Source organism: Miscanthus floridulus, chromosome 10 (assembly GCF_019320115.1).
Source record: "Miscanthus floridulus cultivar M001 chromosome 10, ASM1932011v1, whole genome shotgun sequence".
In the NCBI taxonomy this organism is placed as follows: domain Eukaryota; kingdom Viridiplantae; phylum Streptophyta; class Magnoliopsida; order Poales; family Poaceae; genus Miscanthus; species Miscanthus floridulus.
Genome location: NC_089589.1, coordinates 117,076,511 through 117,090,292, shown reverse-complemented (window position 1 = coordinate 117,090,292; position 13,782 = coordinate 117,076,511). Strand labels below are relative to the sequence as shown.

The 13,782-nt window shown below is 48.9% G+C and overlaps 1 pseudogene; it reads right to left on the bottom strand.

Annotated features, from left to right (window-relative positions):
• Positions 1 to 9,858: 9,858 nt before the first annotated feature.
• On the bottom strand, positions 9,859 to 12,631 carry LOC136489386 (disease resistance protein Pik-2-like; annotated as a pseudogene).
• Positions 12,632 to 13,782: the final 1,151 nt, after the last annotated feature.

Here is a 13,782-nt window from a genome sequence, read left to right as displayed (position 1 = left end):
AACTTAACCGTTGAGATCGGGCGTTTAGCATTTGAAGTCAGAAATGACGTGGCATAAATCTGTGCACCGGATGCTAGTGAGTGCGTCCGGTCGCCCTGAAATTTCAGTGGACAGAGAGCCAACTCTATTCGTGGGGGTTGTCTATTTAAGCCCCATTGCCGGCTTTTGCTCACTCTCTTGACCATTTTTATTGACATTGTAACCAAGTGAGCATAGCCAAGGCATTCCCACTCATCTCCATCATTGATTCATCATCTTTGTGAGATTGGGAGTGATTCCAAGTGCATTGCTTGAGTGTTTGCATCTAGAGGCACTTGGTGATTGTGCTTCGCTGTGGATTTCCCTTGTTACTCTTGGTGGTTGCCACCACCTAGATGGCTTGGAGCAGCGATGATCGATGAGCGGAGGTTGGTGATTGTCTCCGGCTCCGATCGTGGTGATTGTGAGGGGTTCTTGACCTTTCCCCAGCGGAGAGCCAAAATGTACTCTAGTGGATTACTCGTGGCTTGTGGATCCTCATCTTGTGTTGGTTGTGCGGCACCCGATTGCGGGTTAGGCATGTGATGCCTATTAGCGCGTGAACCTCCAAGTGGGTGTATCGCTACAATGAGGACGTAGCTTGCCGGCAAGCAAGTGAACCTCGGGATAAATCCTGGTGTCTTGATTGTTTCTTGGTATTCTTAATATTCATATATTGATCACTTGCCATGGCGGTATATCTTCCTACCACTCTCTCTTGTACATCATTTCATATTTACTTGGATAGAGCTTGAGGTAGCCAAGATTTGATAGATTAGCTCTTGATCGTATTACTCCTGCTAGATTGGTCATCTAGGTATATTTTAGCGGTATAGTTTTGTTGTGATATACTAGTGATCATAGAAGATAGATTTGGGTAGGTGGCTTGCAACCCCACATATAGAGCTAGCGCAAAATTCGCTTCGCCATCTTGCTTACTAACAATTTATCTTAATGTTGTTGTAGAAATTTTTATTAGGCTATTCACCCCCTCTTGCCATTTAGGACCTTTCACCATCGCTAGCGCGTCGTGCCGCCGCCGCCGCTTGCGTGCGCTCCGCCGCTCCCCTGATGCGCTTTCGCGTGCGCACGCGGGGATTTCTCCCACGCCACCTCTGGCTAGGCTCAGTTCCCGGGCCAGGGTGAGAGGATTTGGCCGGGATGGACCGGGCTAGGAACCCCGCGTGGACTAACCGAACACGAATTCTATCATGGACCAGGATTAAATCCACGCCGGGCTGATCCACGGGGATTGGGCCCCGAATCTGCACTACCGGACTCCCGGCATGCTCTCGGCAAAGACGATCTGACGCTCGGCAAACTATTTGCCGAGAGGAGCTCTCGGCAAAGAGCCTTCGGCAAAACATCTACCGGCAAAGGATTTTTTACCGAGAGCCCCTCTCGGCAAAACATTTACCGAGAGTAATGGCAAGGCTCTCGGCAAACTCTAGCTCTCGGCAAACTGGCGCGCCCTAGTAACGGCCAGGCGACGGGTAACGGTGTGACAGCTTCTTTGCTGAGAGCGACTGTCGGCAAAGAACTTCTTTGCCGAGAGCAACTGTCGGCAAAGAATTGTAAAAAAAAAGATTTGCGGCCGAGGTGGTTTTCAAAAAAAAAAAGGTTTGCCGAGAGCCGACCACCAAGCTCTCGGCAAAGAGGAAGATTTGCCGAGAGCTAGGCTCTCAGCAAAGAGGCATATTTGCCGAGAGCCAGGCTCTCGGCAAAGAGTCTAGAGAGCTTTTTTTTTATTTTTGTTTATATTTCCAGCTTCAACGACACATTTCACAAATATAACACATCATCCACATCACATATATCACAAATATGTCATCCACATCACATGTCTCACATTATAATCCATCTAAACATCTCAAATCCAACAACACATGTCCATCTCAAAGTGCTAAGTTCATCTCACACAAGTTCATGTCACAAAGTGCTAATACATGATGAAGAACAACAGGCTCACTCCCAAGGCTCCCACCCTCCCGACGGCGGCTGCTGCTGCGGCGGACGGTGTGGATATGGCTGGTACCCCGACCCTCCCGGTGGCTGCTGATGCGGCGGAAGTTGTGAATACGGTTGGTGCCACGACCCTCCCGGCGACGGCTGCTCAGGCACATCATTCGAACCCGCCGATTGATTCTGCACAAAGGAGAAGAAAAATTAGTAATTATAGTAATACTAAGGCATATAATTGTAATCTAAGCGTAGACAAGTCAAAATTTGCAGAACTAGGTATAAAATTGTAATCTAAGCCTAGACACATCAAAATTTCGGCAGCACCTCCCCTGCACGGTGGGGTTTCCAAAACCTGCAAGAAAACCAACGGCACGATGGCCGCCCACCACATATCAACGGCACGATGGCCGGCACTCATATATATCACCGACACGAAGGCCTCCCATCACATATCAACGACACGATAGCCGACATGCACAGTAAAGAGCTTTTGTTAGAGAAGTTGAACTCACGTATGAGTAAGGTGGGTATGGGTAAGGCGATGGAGGAGCGAACAGCTCTAGTGGCGCTGGACGACCCATCGTGACGCCAAGACTTGCCACGTACTGAGCCAAGGTGTCAAACCTCGCCCGCTCGGCCTCCCACCTCTGTCGCTCGGCCTCCCGCTCCCTCTGTCGCTCTTCCTCCACCGTAGCCTTATGCTCCTCGAGCGCATGCACCTGGGCCTATAATTTTTCACCGCATTGTTACAAGCAATTTCGAGGAATGTAAAACCAATGAACGACGAATAAAACAGAAGTAACCTGTAGTGCTGCCATACGATGCGTCGAAGTGTCCTACCTTGGGCGTATGGGCACGCTACCGCTCGTGCTGCTTGTCCGGACCTGTGAGAGAGTGGGAGTGGTGTGCGGGTCGAGCGTGCTGTTGCCGATGAGGTACCGCCCATGCTTCTTGCCTCCTCCCACCCTCATGATGATGTCGCCGTCAATGTCCGCAGTGTGCGGATCCTAGTCTGCCCCATGGACTCCCCTTGCCGCCTCGGTGTACTGACTGATGCGCTCGGGGATGCTCTCGTTGGTGAACGACTCGGCTGGGTCGTCCGGGTTCCAGTTGATGTTGTCTGTCGCCTTGCCCTTGTGGGCCAGGACCCATGACTTGAGCTCTCCGCATGGCTGGTTTTGATGTGCAGCCGACTGTGAGAAAAACAACAAGACGATTATAAATCATGCAGGAATAAATGTCTGAAAGAATAAATGAAGCTACACCAAGTCACGTACCCATCTAGCCCCGAATTCGTGGATGTTAAGGTTGCCCTGGTGGTGTGATACACCTGGCATCAGCAAACGTCGTTCCCGGAGGATGGTGTGGTTATCCGCCCAATTGCCACTCACCCACCTGTCGACCATCATCTACCAGGCCCGCGTTTTATTGGCGCACCAGCCAGGAGGCACCTGTACGACATCAAGTACATTGACAGATGTAAGAACAATTCAAGCCTACCCAATCTTAGAAGAAATCAATATTGATGTTGTATATTTACCTTCAGGTACTGCTCTTTGGTCAGATGCATTAATCTTGCATCTTCTTTCTTTACCTTCCGATGCTCGTAGACGGCATAGTAATCGATGATGGCCTAGAGCCGCGCCTCGTAATGCATGTCTGAGATGCGACATCTAAAAGATTTGGCCGACGCCTTGGCCGCCCTCGCCTCGTAGCCCTCGACGCATTTGAAGAAGTCCTGCATATAGAAAAGATGTATCAATACACTGGTTCAAGAAACTCTAGCGAATGCAATGTATTGAGCAAAGTAGTGGGAGGAAGACTTACCCAAAACTCGCACATAACCCGCTCCGCCACGCTTTCGTACGTGCGGCCCGTCTCGTCCTCCGCATCAGGGGCGGCGACGTAGTGCTCGTACGTGTAGGCCGGCTCCAGAGCTTCGGTGTAGCGAACCAAGCCTAGGAAGTGTTCCCTGCAGAGAAGACCCAGGATGCCATTGGGCAACCTTTTGTGAGCACCTAGGACCACGACCTTCCAAGACCTGCGTAAGTAATTAAGAAAAAACTGTTAGTTTCCATTGTGATTCTATCATATGTAGGAGCGAAAAAATGTAAAAGTTACGTACTTTTGCCCAACGGGTCGAATGACCGGGCGTAGAGCCTCAGGTATCGGCCGCTCAGGTAGGCTCGCTGGACCTCGTTGGTAGACACCCGAGGTTCCGGTGGAACTGGAACCTCCTGCCTCGGCCTCCTGCTCATCCTCCCGCTCCTCCTGCTCGTCCAGCTGCTCGGCCTCCAGCTCGTCCTCTCCCTGCTGAGCCTGCTCGTCCACCTGCTCTTCCTCCTGCTCCTCCTCGGGCTCTGGTGGTGCTGCTGCTACAGGCTAAGGCGGTGGCGCCCTAGGCCTCCTCCTGGCCGCCCTCCTCCTCCTCCCCTGAGGTGGTGCCGACCCCCCAGCTTCACCTGAGGGCCCTGGTGTACTGCCCCCCGTGTCGTAAAGCGACCTGACCGCCCGCAAAGCTCTGCGGCCCGCCATCTTTGCACAATCACCTACAAGACATAAACAATAAGATCGGATTAGATGGATCATAAACAAGACATTATTATAAAGAGATGCAAAATAAATAAAGCATAATTAAAAAATAACATAATATTACATGTATTAGAAATAATCATCCCCATCGGGATTAGCTGGATCATAGCTCTCATCATCACTATCAGCCATGTCGAAATGTTCAACACTTTCCAAAGGAGCAACTATGTCATCATTGCCATTGCCAATATGTAATCCTTCAAGTAACGCCAAGTCCTTCGCATTTTCCACCTCATCCCCCTCGTCCACATCAACATCCATTTATTGTCTACTTCCATTTCCATAGCTCCGGTTAAGTCAATCTCAAAAGTCCCTTGTAGGCCCTCTTCTTGATAGAACTCTCCATCATATGTGTTTGGGTCGAAGTTGTAGTCTTCGGCGTTTGGGGAAGGTGCTTTACCGTGCGGCGATACCTTGTGCACAATATCCCAACCCTGAAGACGAGGGTCCCTTTGGCACGAGTAGGGGAGATAATAAACTTGTGTGGCCTGTTGAGCCACAATATAGACATCCTTTCCGCCATAGACGGAATCCTGTCGAATTTCTACTAGCCCAAGGGAAGGACTTCGTCTCGTTTCTTGAGGATCAAACCAATGGCATTTGAATACGACAAGGTTAAGAGGTTTGCGACCACGAAACCTAAGTTCGTATATTTCTTCAATTCTTCCATAATACTCGGCCCCATCAAGGCCGCCAGTAAAAACTCCGGAATTCGTGGTTCTTCGATTGGGCCGGCTCTGCTCGTGTCTTGTTGTGTGAAATCGGTATCCATTCACATCATAACCAGAAAATGACTTGACCCTATGTTCAAAGCCATTGGCAACCTGTCTCAACTCTGGATTCATAGTCAAATCGGTTTGGCTCTGCAAGGTCAAGGAGGATAGATCGTTAAATTGGAATGTACAAGCAACTGGGAATGTGAATCGGCGAACGAGCTAAATTGCATAGTACCTTTTGTTTGAACCAAGAAATAAAATCGGAGATTCCATTTCACAAGCAATACATTCCCTGTTAATCCTATTTTGGCTTCTCATCATTTCAACCAGCAAATAATTTTCAGACACTTTGCTTGTCTATAGCAAACAATGTGACAAATGGATTTAGGATGCACAGTAATTTAGTAAATGCAGGAATTCTCCTTTTAAGAAATACAAATTCGGATATTTCTATTTTTAACATTATAATCCAGTTAGCCTCTTTTTGCTCACGGAGATAACTTAGTTTATTTGACAAGAAAACAAAGTACTACTACATGATACATTGCAACTGTGCACGAGGAAGAAGTTTTAATTAAATTCTTTAGATGTTTCATCACAGGTGCCAGCTCAGTAGCTGTTTCATCATTCCATATCAATCACCAGCCCATAGCAGCCAAGAATCATCAGTACGGAAGAAAAAGAAACTACTAGTAACTCTCGCCTGAGCTTAAACATATGAGAAACTGTCATCTGAGTTTAAACATCTGAGATAAACAAAATGTCTGAGCTTAAAACCACACTACATTACTGTCAAGCAAACGACATGCAGCAAAAGATCTTACCCTCACAGTTACCTCTAATAATAATGATAGTTATTTAAATTTAATTGCATTTTATATACATAGCATACGACATTCAAATCAAAGCAGATCAATGGATGCAGAACCGCATGCTGAAATGAAATTAGATTCGATCCGAATACAAATTCACAAAGCATAAAGGGAAGAGAAAGGGGTGGGCATACCTGTTGGGTGGCCGACGAAGACCTGACAAAGGGTACGATGAAGACGCGAGCGCCTGGCGTGCGGCGGCGGCGGCGGCGACCTTGACTCCTGGCGTGACGGAGGCACGGAGCAGGATGGGGCGGGCTGGCTCGGGCGGAGCGGCGGCGGCAGCGCGCGCGGCTGGGCGTGGCGGGCTGCGGCGGCGGCGGGGCTGCGGCCGAAACGGTTCACGCGGCTTGCGGGGCTGCGCCGAAACGTTTAAGTGGTGAAGCCACTTTGCCGAGAGCCAGATCTGGGAGGCTCTCGGCAAACCTTCCCCCTTTGCCGAGAGCCCCCAGATCCGGCTCTCGGTAAAGTTATTTTTTTTCAAATTCGGTTCGAATTTTTTAACTAGCTAACTGCACAAAAAAATATAAAAAAATAAAAATTATTATTTGCCGAGAGTAGCTCTCGGCAAACCTCTTCGCCGAGGCTCTCGGCAAAAAATTGATCCAGGCCAGGTAAAAAAAAAGAAATCTGCGCCGAGAGCGGGACTAGTTGCTCTCGGCAAAGAGTCTTTGCCGAGAGCAATCCCCTGAAGCTCTCGGCAAATCAAATCCAAAAAAAAATTTAATAAACAACAAACGGCTCCGGAAAAATACGAATTTTTGCCGTGTTACAACTTATGCTCTCTAATGGCTATACAAAAAGTTTGGAACTCCAAAACTAATTCGACCGTGACATTGTTTGAAAATCCTAATGACTCCTTCTCAACTTTATGAAACTTATTCGGAGATGTCTCAGATTATAAGAATCATACGCAACCACTTGTGCGAAACATTTTCAATTTTTTACCACAGCCTCCAAGTGTGATACCATGACTTCATTGCAAATATCACAATTTTCCGACTTCGTTTCCTTTTTTAAGAATTTTTAAATCGTTGGGCGACATATGTTCGTGGTCTTCGATTCGCAAAATAAAAGGTGAAAAAAACGTCAACAAGATGTTATTTGCCCTCAATAATGCATAAATAGCATGAATATCATTTTCTACTTAATTTTTTCCCGTGTTTAAATCAATCGCTGTTCAAATTTTAATCGATTAAAAAAACTCATAGAAATGCAATTAATTAATTATATATAGCAAATAATTACAAAAATACACAAAATTTTAATATTGAGTACAACCTGTAGTATGTCTGTAGAGAAAAAAGTTTGGAGCATATGAAAGAAAAAATTATTTAATTGGAGAGAGTTAGAAGAAGAGAAACACATACACATGAAATATAGAAACCACATTTGCCGAGAGCCTGGGAGGGGCTCTCGGCAAATTTTTGCCGAGAGCAGCTCTCGGCAAAGAGGTTTGCCGAGAGTAGTAACGGAGGGGCTCTCGGCAAAGCGGTGACGCCGTCAGAGCAGGTTACGGCTATGGGCCCGCAGCAATGTTTTGCCGAGAGCCTTATTTTGCCGAGAGCGCGGCCTACGGCAAAGGACCGTTTTGCCGACGGGCATTTTTTGCCGAGCGCGGCTCTCGGCAAAACGGCCCACTTCGCCGAGAGCTGTTGCTTGCCGAGATGCAGGCCCACGGCGATCCTGTCACTTGCCGACAGCCGATGTTTGCCGAGAGTCGCTCTCGGCAAACGTTTTATTTGCCGAGAGCCCGCGTTTTTGCGCTCGGCAAAAATATAGGATCTCGGCAAAGGACGTTTTCCCGGTAGTGCTGGCCGGGAATACGCTAAACGAACAAGGCCCTAGAGGTTTCATCTCATGCACAAGGTCATCATAAGAATCGGAGCAACATGCCCACCATGCTGTAATTGTACTGCGTGTTGTAACCAATATTCGGCTATCAAGATTATTCCTAGGGAATGCGGGTTCGATTTTCCACCAGTCTGATGCTTCCCATAAATCATCGACAATGGGAAATATATTTGCAGATTAAAGATATATAATCATGTCAAAGCTAGTAATTAAGTTGGTTGGTCGTTATTGGTACCTCTTATCTCGCAAGCACTCTGAAACGAGGCGGACTAGGACCTCCATTGTCTTGGCTTCTGACGACGGGTCTGATGACAATGCTGTTGCTGCTGCAGGTTCTGAGACTTGGGAGAGGATATCTTGAAGAAGAAGAATGTTCCTATCAGCCCCACCTGATGCTTGAGCCATAACGTTGCATTAGAAATAGTAGTGTCCTCCACTAGTTTCATGATGCCTGATTCGATTGCAGAGATCCACAGCAAGAGTTGTCTTGCCTATCCCCATAGGACCAACGATAGACATGACTCTCAGCTGGCTCCTGTCCATCGTCCCCTGCTGTGGCTGCGAGAGCCACCTGAGGATCTTCTTTGCCGGGCGATCGATGCCGACAAGCGGAAGTCACCCTGTACATGGTCCGGTTTAACCGGTTCTTGGTTAAAACCCAGCCCAACCCGTGAAAGATTCTATCCAGCGGTTAGGAACCATCGGGTTTCGTGGTTTCCGCGGTTAAACTCATTCCGATCTATCAATTCGAGCAGTACTCGCAAACGACGGCACCAGATGCCCAGCCAGCGCCACGGGCAGCCAGCCAGAGGCGGACAGGGGAGGGACACGCACCTGACATCGGCATGCAGGAGGCGTCCCGTACCAATCGCCGGGCGGGTCACCCGCGGCGGCAGCCGCCATTGCGGCCGCGGCCGCCTTCCGGCGGCGCTTGGACCCGCGCAGCCGCGGCATGGCGCGGGCGGTGAAGGAATCAGAAGGAGGGGCCCGGAGGCGCACGGGTACAAGACGAATCAGGAAGCCGGGGCGACGGCCATGGCCATGGACGGCGAGCGCACGGCCGCGGTGGCGTGGGGGGCTCGGATTCAATATTTGAAATTTGTCTGATTCGTGTCGCGCGTGCAGTTCATAGAGAGGTTCGATGACTCGCTCGGCCTCGGCCAGGGCTCCCCGCGGCTGTACCGCTGTATGCGACGGTCGACCTCGGTCATCACGGGCGAGGCGGCGACCCCGTGAACCCGCGCTGGTACGAGGCGTTCCACATGTAGTGCGCCCACTTCGCCTCTGACGTTGCCTTCTCTGTCATGGGCTCATGGCTGCGTTGCCATCGGCACCACGCTCATCAGCCGCGACTACCTTCCCGTCCGGGACCTCGCCCATGCGTGGCCTCTACAAACGGTTTTATCACGGGCTGGTTCCTGGGTTGGACCGGTTACAAACCGAACCATGTACAGGGTTAAGTGGAAGGGCACCGGCCTCGGCCTTTGCCAGGTGGGGTGTAAGCACAAGGTAAGATCTTGTGAGAAGACCATGCATGTTCCTGGAGGTATGCTCTGTCTGGTCGTGCAAATGATGTACGATGTCACTATAACGATGCTCTACTAAAGTTACACGGCGGAACAACTGTGCGGCTCTTCGCAGCAGTGTATGACGTGAGGGATGAATAAATCTACGCAAGGTGTGGTTGGTCGTGTAGAGAAAGCTGACATAGAGTCCCAGCACCCTCGTGGAGCACTCGTCGATGAAATGCTGCAGGTGAGGACGGTTAACTCGGTCTCCACGGAGGTTCGAATTCAATGTCGTCAAGAACGCCGCAAGGAAGCTTATCTCCGTCTCCACGAAGATCAAGCAGTGCCGTCTAGCGTCGCAACGCCATGTGGGCCAGCAGGCCCCAGCAGTTGAGATATCCTCGCACGAAGGGCCTGCGCCACTCTTAATAGCTCCTTGATCTTGGCCTCCACCTCAGAAGCTGAATGCTGCTTCGCAGAATCAGGATGCGCCATGACATCCCTTTCCTCTTCATGCTGCTGCTGCGGATCGGGATCGGGAGCGGCAGGCACGATCTCTGCCTCCTTGCCCTGCTCCTCCTCCTCGGAAGTTTATTTGGTATTTGCTGTAAACAATGAACTTTTTCATGTTGGTGAGGTTCTCCAAGGCTTTAAGGGCCAAGCCAGTACAGATATGAACTCCTCATAGTGTTTGGAGAGCCGTCATTTTTGTGATTCCTTCAGTCAACTTCAATGCAATTCTCTTCTTCTTGTCGCCAGCTAGCAGGTGTACCATTCTCTGAAGCCTCTCAACTAATGCCGGCAATTTTTTTACTTCCGTCTCCCTTATATCAAGTACCTCCAAATATTCCAGTCTGCTTATCTTCTTTGGGATCATCTCAATATCCGTCCGGCACAAGCTTAAGTACTTCAACTGATGCATTTTGCATATCTTCTTGAGGTGATGGAAGGACAAGTCCTTGCAGCCTTCAAGATCCAACACCTGCAGTATCTGAAATTTGAGCCAAGTAGAATGAAGTGTCCTAAAGCTCCCCAAAGCTGTTAAGGAACGGACATGCCACAATTTCATCCTCTCAACTGTTTCCTTCTCTCTCCGGTCACTCTTGTGGACTGACAGTCGCCTCACCTTGTAGGTCGGAAATGGTGTCTGCCAGTGGCCACCGACAATGGTGATGAAATTCTCGTCACTGGACTTGGCGACGATGTACTCGAGAACCATGTCATGAATCTGGCAGCTCTTCACTTTGCCATTGCTACTGTTGTTGACTGCACAGACCAGGTTCCTGCTAATGAGTTCATTGAAGCAGTCCGCAGCAACTTCCTCAACGTTCTTCCCATGCTTCTCAGAAATGAACCCTTCAGCTATCCACCTTCTGATGAGGCTTTTTCTACTGATCATGCAGCCCTTGGGAAACATGCTCAAGTACAGCAGGCAGGTCTTGAGATCAGCCGGCAAATGGTGGTAGCAGTGATTTAGTATGTGAGTCACTCCATCTGTGGTGAGGTTATTCACCAACACCTGACTTAAATCCTTGTCCACATCAACCAAATGTGAATGGACTTCCTGGTCTGTGTTTGATTTTAGTTTACTAGCCACAAGCCCTGCTACTACAATTATTGCCAAAGGAAGACCTCCACATATTTTCATGATAATCCCACCATCAATGGGCTTAGAATGACAAATCCCATACCCAATACTGGAGATAGCTTGATAGAACAATTTGCATGAGCCCTCTTCGAGGAGTGCCTGGTGCTCATGGACGTAGCCTTGTGGGCGGCGGCAGGCTTCGACTACGGATTTGAACCTTGTCGTCACCACTATTCTGCCCTTCCCGTTACTGGGAAAAGAGTCGCGTATATTTTCCCATGCTGATACAGACCAAATGTCATCCATCAAGATAAGGTACCTATTTCAAGCATTATAAAGAAATGATAGTTTTACAAGAGCAATTTTCCTCCAAAACACATTGCAAGACTAATTGATGATTAGTACTACACAAGTGTACAATAATTAACTACTATGACCAAATGCCTTGTATCAGGATATGCTACCTATTTCACGCAATGTTTGAAAGCAATATTGCAAGATCAAAATCTATCAATCTATATCTATAAAACAAATGCCAACAGTATGATGATAGAATCGAGCCTACTTAAACTATGGTGCCATATGAATTAGGAAATTCAAATGGTTTCTGGGATAAAGAAAAAAACAAACTGAGCCCAAATTATAGTGCAGTACCTCTGTTGTAGTAACTGGTTGGCGAGTTTGTCTTTGAGCTTGTCCAGTCCCCATTCTTCAATCCCGTCGAAGTCAGTCTTGGATGCACCAGATTGCTGCTCATTCAGCTGCCTGATTATGCTTCTCAAGACAGTCAGCAGATGGAACTTCTGTGATGCAAGCACGGATGCTTTTAGAGCGAATTTGTCTCCACACTCACGGTACAGCGCCACGGCAAGCGTGGTCTTGCCAAGGCCACCAAACCCAACAATAGCGAGGAATTTCAGTTGAGGTTCAGCAGTATCCTGTGCACCATCGTTAAAACACGGCTTGAGCTTCTCCATGGCGTCCTCTATTCCCACAGGAGCCTTGTTGCCGATGAGCTGGGGACTGGGGAAGTGGCGCTCGGTGGTCTGGGGAAGTGTTGACTCCAGCGGGACCTTCAACTTTTGTCAGGTTTTCCACCCCGTACCTGGTCCGCCGCTCGCTGACTTGCTGTGCCCGGAGCTTGAGGTTGCCGATCTCGGTGGCTATGCAGTGGCGCGCGTGCAGCATGGTGAGCAGGTACCACTTCTTCCGGAGATACGTCATTGTTCCGCTCCCGCGGGGTTCGCCGCTGAGCCGATGGTCCACGTCGTCGACACAGTCCTCGATGTCGTACGACACCTCTCGGACCTACTTCATCCAGTCCAGACGCTGCTCGTCGTGGTCGTCTGGCGCCCGCTTGAGCCTGTTGAGGAAGGCCTGCATGCTGGCCAGCTCGTCGGTGATGTACTGGATGTCATCACGGACGCCACGGATCAGCGTGTACTCCTGCGCGAGGAGGCTCCCGAGCTTGTTCACCAGGGGATCTCACAGTGTCGTTGAGGCGCCGACCACGAGATCCATCGTCGCCCCGCTGTAGCGCCGCCTGTTGGTTCCGTAGGTGTACTAAGCTTTTTGCTCTTTGGATGCAACTAACTAGAATGGTAATGCCGCGGCGAAGGACACCCTGGATGCGTACGTTGTGCACTTTTGATAGTATGTTTTGCTTTGAGAGAAGGTCGGAGTGTGCTTTCTAGGGGAAAACGGATTTAGTGATGGAAGCCAGAAAGCAGTAGTATAAAGTGTGTTTGGTTCCCTGGCTAACTTCTAGTCTGGTTACAATCCTAGCCTAGGCAGCGTTGGCCATTTGGTTTGCTCTCACCAAACCAACTCTTGGTTGTTTGGTTGTCTGTACTGTCTTAGCCTGGCTAGCCTCAGGGTGTGTTTGGTTGCCTGGTTTGTTTTGATACAGTCACCTCTTCTTCAAATCGGTAAGGTTATCCCTTCGAGGCATTTCGTCGAACAAGTGGTGGACATCCTTGACGAAGATGGCACACGGCAGTAGCAAGGCGAGCATGGCACACAACAACAGCAAGGCGAGCAGCCGGGCTAGCACGACGAGCACGGCCTTCCTCCTCCTTTCTATCCCCGCACGACGAGCATGGCACACCGCCGCTTCTTCCAGGAGGTGGGAGTATGCTGAAGGGAGGAGAAGGACCGAGCAGCTCTGGCCCCTCGCCATGGCCGGCAACGCAGCACCTCGCGACTGGGCCCTGGTGGTCTGTTGATATTTCTAATGTTGCTAATAATAACGGTGCAAAAAATGCTTGTCAGCATTTCTTAACGTCGCTAATAAAGTTCTAGTTCCAAATTCTTAGCAACCCCAGAAACGTTAATGGTAGTTATTAATGTGTCACTTGGTTGAGTTACTCAGCCGCCTATTATATACCTATATCCCCTAACTTACTAAGTTGTCATCCCTAGTAATGATGTTAGAGAGATCTATTGGTGTTACGTAGTATTACTACTTGAATAACACTACGTAGTTCTTATTAATACAAGTGACTAGAGAGAATATATAAATATTAATCTATGAAAGTATCCGCAAGCGCACAGATAATTATACCATTGTAGCATTTTACCCGAGAGTATTCCAGGTATCGTTATTTATATTTTTACCACTGGGAAGGTCTAACATGGATATGTATTGTTCAACTTATATTATTGAAAGAGAT